This window comes from Mandrillus leucophaeus, unplaced genomic scaffold, assembly GCF_000951045.1.
Source record: "Mandrillus leucophaeus isolate KB7577 unplaced genomic scaffold, Mleu.le_1.0 Scaffold12, whole genome shotgun sequence".
In the NCBI taxonomy this organism is placed as follows: domain Eukaryota; kingdom Metazoa; phylum Chordata; class Mammalia; order Primates; family Cercopithecidae; genus Mandrillus; species Mandrillus leucophaeus.
The window spans coordinates 1,336,465-1,345,010 of NW_012100320.1; positions in this window are offsets into that span (position 1 = coordinate 1,336,465).

Sequence of the window (8,546 nt, forward strand, 5' to 3'; positions counted from 1 at the left end):
AAAAAAAAAAAAAGAAGAAGAAGAAGAAGAAGAACTGGAATGTCAGAATTGGAATTTTCCAATAGGGAGGATACCAAAAGGGACAGCTTGAACTGTCTCTTCCCTCATGATGTGCTCTTTTTCCCTTGGTTTTCCTGCTCCCGCTCCACAGCACACACAGGTTTCCAAGCTACACCGAGGGGCGACCAGCCCTCTGTGGCCTTGGCCTGTTTGATGTGAATCCCCCATCTCCCTGGTGAGGCTTGGAGGCCTCAGTGGGAGGAGCAGAGAACTCGCTTCCTCAATCATGACAAAACCTACGTAGCCTGCAGTTCCCTCTCCTTCCATTCCTTGTCCCAGTTAAAATACCTTTGCATTCGACTCCACTTCTGGAATTGTCACTGACAAAGTTGTTTTCTGGGGAGGTGAGCCTCAGAGGTTTAAACACACTGGCCTTGCCCAGCACCTGACACTTCATTGTTGAAAGGAATTAAATCTAATTGAATAGAATCAAAACCAAATTGAATGGGCAGGTTCTAAACCAGGCTTGCAGATCAGGGCCATCAGCCAGCCTCTTAAATGCAGCCCAGCTGAGCCTACCTTTGTCTGGTGTCTGAGAGGAGGAGGGCACAGTGCGAGGGCCCATTCTGTTGGTTTGGGAGTATTTCTCTTAGCTCGTTGCTTGGAGCGTCCACCTGGTTTCTCATAGCTGCTGCCTGGGGTAAATGACTGGCTTTGAATCAAGTCCCAGAGTGTGAGTCTCTGCGGGGAGCCTGAGAGTGACCCAGCATAAATGGAGGAAGGAAGGAGAGGGAGGGAGGGGAGTTCCCCTACAGTTTCCCAGTGAGGAGATAAGATGTAAGCACTGGAAACATGGGAGAATGAATGATGTGGAATGAGCTGTGTCGCTTGTGACATGAGTCATAGTATTGCCCTCTCTGGATAGATCTCTTCCCTGAAAGTGACTGAGAACAGTCAAACCCAGAGAGGTGGGTACAGTCATCCTAGGGGTGTAGCCTGAGCTTGCATTTGAAGGGAAGGAGGAAAGCCAACCCCTGTGCTAAGATATGCAATTAGTGCTCATGACACATCTGTAATATGTGATTCCCTTTTTACAGAAGGGAAACGGAGGCCCAGAAGGGTCAGCCAAAGCCATCACCCTTGGAGGAGGATAGATCTGGGTTCTAATATCACAGGTGCCATCCCCTAACACCTGCATAACTTTGGGTCTCCTCCTCCACTAGACAGATCCTGCCACCTGGGGAGAGGTCAGCAGGGGACTCCCTGGTCTGCAGAGGACCAACTGGATCAGGTAGGCAAGGAGGAGAAAACCACTGGCCTCCACATTCTCTAATCCAGCTTTGCAGATAATAGAGCCTGGACTTTCAGCTTATCTGATTCCTGGTCAGTTTCTCAATGAGCTGAAACTCAGAGGGAAGAGGAATGTGATTTCCACTCACAATCACCAGACAGGGAACCTCTTGTGGGCAGAAACTGTTTCTTTCTTATTTTTAGTAAATAAAAAAGTATGTAGTATTGAACACATATGAAAGAAAATGCAGCATATCTGTAAGTTATAAAGCACAGTACTAAACACTGTACCTAAGAACCAGTCCAATCTGCCCCTTCTCCCTCCATCCCCCTGCCTCTCCATGAAAGGTAACTACTATCCTACATTGTGAGCTTAACCTTGCCTTCTATTTTTTTTTTTTTTTCAGTTTTAGTAAATATGCATGCATTTCTGAGCTGTATAAAGTTTAGTTGTGCTGTTTTGGGGGCTCTATATAAATGATGTCAAACTGAACTTAATCATCAGTGGTTATCAGAGTTACCATTTAAAGATGAATATGCCCCTACGTCACACAACTCCTGGGTATATACCCTAGGGCACTACTTCTCATATTTTTTGGTTTTAGGACTCTTATGCCCTTAAAAATTATCAGGATGGGCGCAGTGGCTCATGCCTGCAATCCTAGCACTTTGGGAGGATTGCTTGATTCCAGGAGGTGGAGACTGCAGTGAGCTGTGATCGTGCCACTGCACTAATAATAATTATCAAGGACCCCAAAAAGCTTTTGTTCATGTGGGCTATATTTATTTATATTTACAGTATTAGAAATTCAAACTGAAAAAAGTTAAAATATTATTAATCACCTTTAAAATAAACTCAATGGATATTAACACATTTTATGAAAAAAACTATTTATGTTAAAATTTAGGGAGATGAGAGGCATTGTTTCATATTTTACAGTCTCTTTATTGTCTGGCTTACTAGAAGATAGCTAGAATCTCTATTTGTATTCAAGTGTTGCAATATGTTGTTTTGGTTGAAGTATATGAGAAAATTCCAGCCTCACCCAGATATGTAATTAGAAGAGGTGGGAGTATTTTAATAGCCTTTTCAGATAATTGTGGATGTGTCATGCAGCCTCCAGAAAACTCCACAGCACACCCCTGACAGGATGAGAGTGAAAAGTATTATGAAAATAGTTTTGTGGCTGGGAGCGGTAGCTCGCACCTGTGATCCTAGCACTTTGGAAGGCCACGGCGGGTAGATCACCTGAGGTCAGGAGCTTGAGACCTGCTTGGCAAACATGGTGAAACACAGTTTCTACTAAAAATGCAAAAATTAGCCGGGCATAGTGGCGTGTGCCCGTAATCCCAGCTACTCGGGAGGCTGAGGCAGGAGAATCGCTTGAACCCAGGAGCTTGCAGTGAGTCCAGATTGTGCCACTGCACTGCACTCCAGCCTGGGCGATAGTAAGACTATGTCTCAAAAAAAAAAAAGAAAAAAAAAAGAAAAAAGAAAATAGTTTTGCTCATGTGGACCCTTTGAAAGGGCCTTGGGGACCCTTGAGGGTCCCTGAATCACACTTTGAGGACTGCTGCCTTAGTGAAACTCTTGTACATGTGCACCATGGGGTTGTGCAAGATTGTTCACTACAGCATTGTCTGCAATAGAAAAGAACTGGAAACAACCCAAAATGTTGTCTATTATCAGGAGAATGAATACATGAATTATGGTTCATTCACACATCAGAATATTTGTATAGCAGTGAAAATAATGCCTCTTTTCCCCACCTTTGTACATGAGGAGACTGTGTATTAACAGAGTCCTTGCAGTTTGACTGAGTAGCTCATTTGACTGGTGTATACTACAGTGTTAGATGAGGCTGAGCATAAAGTAGGTATTTAAGAGACGGGCAAAATGAATGAACATGCCCAAAAGCTGTGAATGGAGAGGCCACGCCAGAGTCACCTAATTTCCTGTCGTGACTTTTGTCATGTTAAATTCTCCTCTGGCTGAAGCCTTTTCATTTCTTCTGAAACACTTGATTTCAGACTAATGACTAAAAGCTAACTTCCTGTTTTAAAATGATGTTTATGCCACCACAAAATACTTTGCAAATGGTGGGAATTAATAAACACAAACCCACAGAGAATTCAGCAAATTTATAAAACATCTTCCCTTTGGAAGTTTGGGAGCACAGAGCTAAAACATTTTGTGTTAGTACATTTTGTGTTTAAAATTGTGCCTTCTTGCTGGAATAAAAACATTTCAAGGCAAAAACATTCCACACTTCCGATCCCTGGTTAGAAAGAACAATGGAGAGCTTTGGCCGGGCATGGTGGCCCATGCCTGTAATCCCAGCACTTTTGGAGGCCGAGGCGGATCACCTGAGGTCGGGAGTTTGAGACCAGCCTGACCAACATGGAGAAACCCCATCTCTACTAAAACTACAAGTTAGCCAGGCGTGGTGGCACACGCCTGTAATCCCAGCTACTCAGGAGGCTGAGGTAGGAGAATTGCATGAACCCGGGAGGAGGAGGTTGCGATGAGCCAAGACTGCGCCATCGCACGCCAGCCCGGGCAATAAGCGCGAAACTCCGTCTCAAAAAAAAAAAACAAAAAAAACAAAAAGAAGAAAGCAAAATATATTCAAGTTTCTATTGAGATAATCACTGATAAGACTGAAAGCCCTGAGCATTAGTATCCTAGCAGCTGCTAACCTTGTGTGAGGAAGACGCTGCATACCTAGAGAGAGTCCCTCAGGGTTGCAAGTTCCCGGTCTTGATAGTTTTGTAAATATATGACCTGTGAGAAATATAAGAAAATAAACAAGTTGAACATAAAGTCATAGTTTCAAACTTTGATGTTTTCATTCAGCCAAAAATCAACAGAACTAATGGTTAAAATCAGACATTTAATGTTTATTTACCTTACAAACAAAAAATATTCAGGAAGCCTTGGTTTAAAAAATCAATTTTTTGATATTTCCTCCTGAATTAACATCTAGTTTCTCAGACATGAAGGGACTCTACCCTCCCTTTCCTGTGTTCTAACTTTCAAGAGTTACCTATGTCAAATTTAGTAGTATTTATATTGAAGGCCCTATAAAATTGAAAACTGACTTCTGGTTAACAAAGCATTATAGACTGAGAAATAGACAGATAAACCAATAGGAAAAAAAAATCCAGATATAGACCCAAGTATATGTGAATTAATACTTTTAAAGTTGGCATTTCAAATCAAAGAAGAAAAAAGCGCTGTTCAGTAAATAGTATCAAGACAACAGGCTACACATCATTTTCCATTTAGGAAAACCATTTATATTATACTGCTACCTCACTCCTTATTCCAAAATCAATCCCAGATGAATAGAAACCTAAATGTCAAACATGAAACCATAAAAGTAAAGGGGACGGCACAGTGGCTCACACCTGTAATCCCAATACTTTGGGAGGCCAAGGCGGGAGAATAGTCCAGGCCCTGGAGTTCAAGACCAACCCAGGCAACTTAGTGAGACCTCTTCTCCACTAAAAAAAAAATTAATTAATTAACTGGGTGTGGTGCTGTGTACCTGTAGTCCCAGCTACTTAGGAGGCTAAGGCGGGAGAATCTTGGCCCAGGAGAGGCTGCAGCAAGCTATGGTCACACAACTGCACTCCAGCCTATGCAACAGAAGAAGACCCTGTCTCAAAAACAAAAAAAGGTACAAGAAGAAAATATAGTTGATATGTTTATAATCTTGGAATGAAGAAGCTCTGTCTAAGCATGCCATGTAATACAGAAACCATAAAGGCAAACATTACCAAATTTGAGTATATAAAACTTTAGTCAGGCGTGGTGGCTCATGCCTATAATCCCAGCACTTTGGGAGGCCGAGGCAGGTGGATTACCTGAGGTCAGGAGTTCGAGACCAGCCTGGCCAACATGGCAGACCCCCATCTCTACTAAAAATACAAAAACCTAGCCAGGACGTAGTAGAGGGCGCCTGTAATCCCAGTCTCTTGGGAGGCTGAGTCAGAATTGCTTGAACCCAGGATAGGGAGGTTGCAGTGAACTGAGATCGTGCCATCGCATTCCAGCCTGGGTGACAAGAGCAAAACTCCATCTCAAAAAATAACAACAACAAAAAACTTTAAAATTTTCTGAAGAATAAACCTATAAACAAACAAAGGCAAAAAAACAACTAATAAAAATCATTACAGTCCAGGTGCGGTGGCTCATGTCAGTAATCCCAATACTTTGGGAGGTCAAGGCAAGCGGATCTCATGAGGCCAAGAGTTCAAGACCAGCCTGAGCAACGTGGCAAAATCCCATCTCTACTAAACAGACAAAATATTAGCTGGGCGTGATGGCAGGCACTTGTAATCCCAGCTACTTGGAAGGCTGAGGCAGGAGAATTGCTTGAACCCAGGAGGCGGAGGTTGCAGTGAGCCGAGATCGTGCCATTGCACTCCAGCCTGGGCGACAAGAGTGAAACTCTTGTCTAAAAAACAAACAAACAAACAAACAAACAAACCTAACCAGGTTGCAGTGAACTGAGATCGTGCCATTGCACTCCAGCCTGGGTGACAAGAGCAAAACTCCGTCTCAAAAAACAACAACAAAAAACTTTAAAATTTTCTGAAGAATAAACATATAAACAAACAAAGGCAGAAAACAAACTAATAAAAATTATTACAGTCCAGGTGTGGTGGCTCACGCCTATAATCCTAGCACTTTGGGAGGCCAAGGCTGATGGATCACCTGAGGTCGGGAGTTCGAGACCAGTCTGACCAACATGGAGAAACCCTGTCTCTACTAAATATACAAAATTAGCCAGGCATGGTGGCACATGCCTGTAATCCCAGCTACTTGGGAGGCCGAGGCAGGAGAATCGCTTGAATCCGGGAGGCGGAGGTTGCGGTGAGCTGAGATCACACTATTGCACTCCAGCCTGGGTAACAAGAGCGAAACTCTGTCTCAAAATAACAATCATCATCATCATCATTTCTGGAAAGATAGAGAAGAGTACTATTTGTTTTACTGTGGTATATACACATAACATAAAATCTATTACTTTAACTATTTTAAGGTGTATGATTCAGTACATTCATAATGTCATGCAACCACCACCAGCATCCAGTTTCAGAACATTTCATCACCCAAAAGGAGACTCAGTGCTCATTAGCACTTCCTATTCCTTCCTACCTCCGGCCCCAGCAACTACTCATGTGCTTTCTGTCTCTTCGGATTTGCCTATTCAAGATATTTCATACAAATGAAATGATATGTGGCCTTTTGTGTCTTTTTTCACTTAGCAAAATGCTTTCAAGGTCCATCCATATTGCAGAACGTATTAGTACTTCTTTCCCTTTTATGGCTGAGTAATATGCCATTGTATAGAGAAACCACATTTTGTTTATTTATCAATGACATGTGGGTTGTTTCTGCCTTTTGGGTATCATGCAAAGTGCTGCTGTGAATATTTGTATACAAATTTTTGTTTGAACACCTGTTTTTCAGTTCTTTTGGGTATATCCCCAGGAGTGGAATTGCCGGGTCATATGGTAATTACTGAAAACCTCTTAGTGATTTTTGGATATTGTGCCACATGCATATATTACCTAACAAAAACTGATTATTTTAATAAAAATAACCAAGTAGAGACAAATATATTGTTTTATAATCACATTTTGGCATCCCTGCAAAATCAGCATTGGATCAATCAGTAGTCTCACAGAACCTAAAAGAAACTGAGGTGTAGGAAGTAAACATATAATCCCATTTTTAAATATGACTCATAGAACCAGTAGGTCTTCAGGCTACAAATACTCGCCGTCATTAAATGTTTCAGCAGCATTGCCCTGGTGAATGTGGGAAGGGCTGGATATTTTCTAGATCCATGGTTTTTTTTTTTAAAGGTAAAGCAGCAATCGAAGTTGAATTCAAACCCGTGATTATATTGACTTGGTCTGACCATTGCATGGACTCTCACTGGGAGCCCGTGCTCCCGCAGCACCACCTGTGTCCCCTAGGGGGCGAGCTGGGGAGAGACTGGAGTCCCCAGGGGAGCTCTGCGCTGGCGGCAGAGAATTGGTCTGGCAGAGCTTTTACAAAGGCAAGAGGATCACCGAAAAGGGATCACAGTGGGGAAAAAGGCAAGAGGAGGAAACACTGCGACAAAGAACCCAGCGCTGGGACACTTGGGAAACGTTATTTTCTCAAGCACTTTATTATTATTATTATTTTTGAGATGGAGTCTCAATCTGTCGCCCAGGCTGGAGTGCAGTGGTGCAATCTCAGCTCACTGCCACCTCTGCCTCCCGGGTTCAAGCGATTCTCCTGCCTTGGCCTCCCAAGTAGCTGGGATTACAGGTGCCCGCCGCCACACCTGGCTAATTTTTGTATTTTTAGTAGAGAGGGGGTATCGCCATGTTGGCCAAGCTGGTCTCGAACTCCTGACCTCAAGTGATCCGCCCGCCTTGGCCTCCCAAAGTGCTGGGACTACATGTGTGAGCCACTCAAGCACTTTATTTTTATAAACGAGGAGATCGAGACCCGGAGTAGCTGCTGATGGTCACAAAGGCTGTAAGCACGAAGTCTGGATGCCTCGCTGTGGTACAGTGTGCAGTGTGGAACACAGGCGTTCCACCACTGAGAGGGCTGTGTCTGAGTCCCTCCTCCCTCCCTTTCCCCCTCCCTCCCCACTACCACCACTTACTTAAATGTGTGATTCAGGGTCACTAACTTAACCTTTCCCAGCCTGTTTCATTATCTGTATAGTGGGTCTAATACCATCTTCATCAGGCTGATGCAAGGAAATGATATCACGTATGCACAGGACCTCCCTTATGCTTGGCATATAGTAGATTCTCAATAAACATGTGTTGTGTGAATGAATATTCTCTCCTCTAATCCTCTCAAAGGCAATCATTCTGCTGCCCCAACACATTTTTATTGATGACATTTCAGGCAGTACCTTATGAGCTCTCCATATCTAGAAGGCTGGGAAGGGAAGGAAAGGAGAGGATGGGGTGTTCGTGCTGTTCCTGTTGTGGTGAAAAGCTTCTTTGTGAAGTCTGAGCAGCACCAGCTCCACTTGGAGGCTGCAAATCTGTCAGCCGGAGGTCCTCAGAGCTCCCAGGTCCTGGCCTTCTCTGCCAGCAAAGTGGCATACCTGGGTTATAGATCCAGAGGTCTTCTGAGGCCAACAGAGCCACACACCCCCCATCCAGTTCCTGCCCCCCTTCCCCAAGCATCTGACAGAGGCCAGTTTGGCTGTTTCAAGAAACACCAA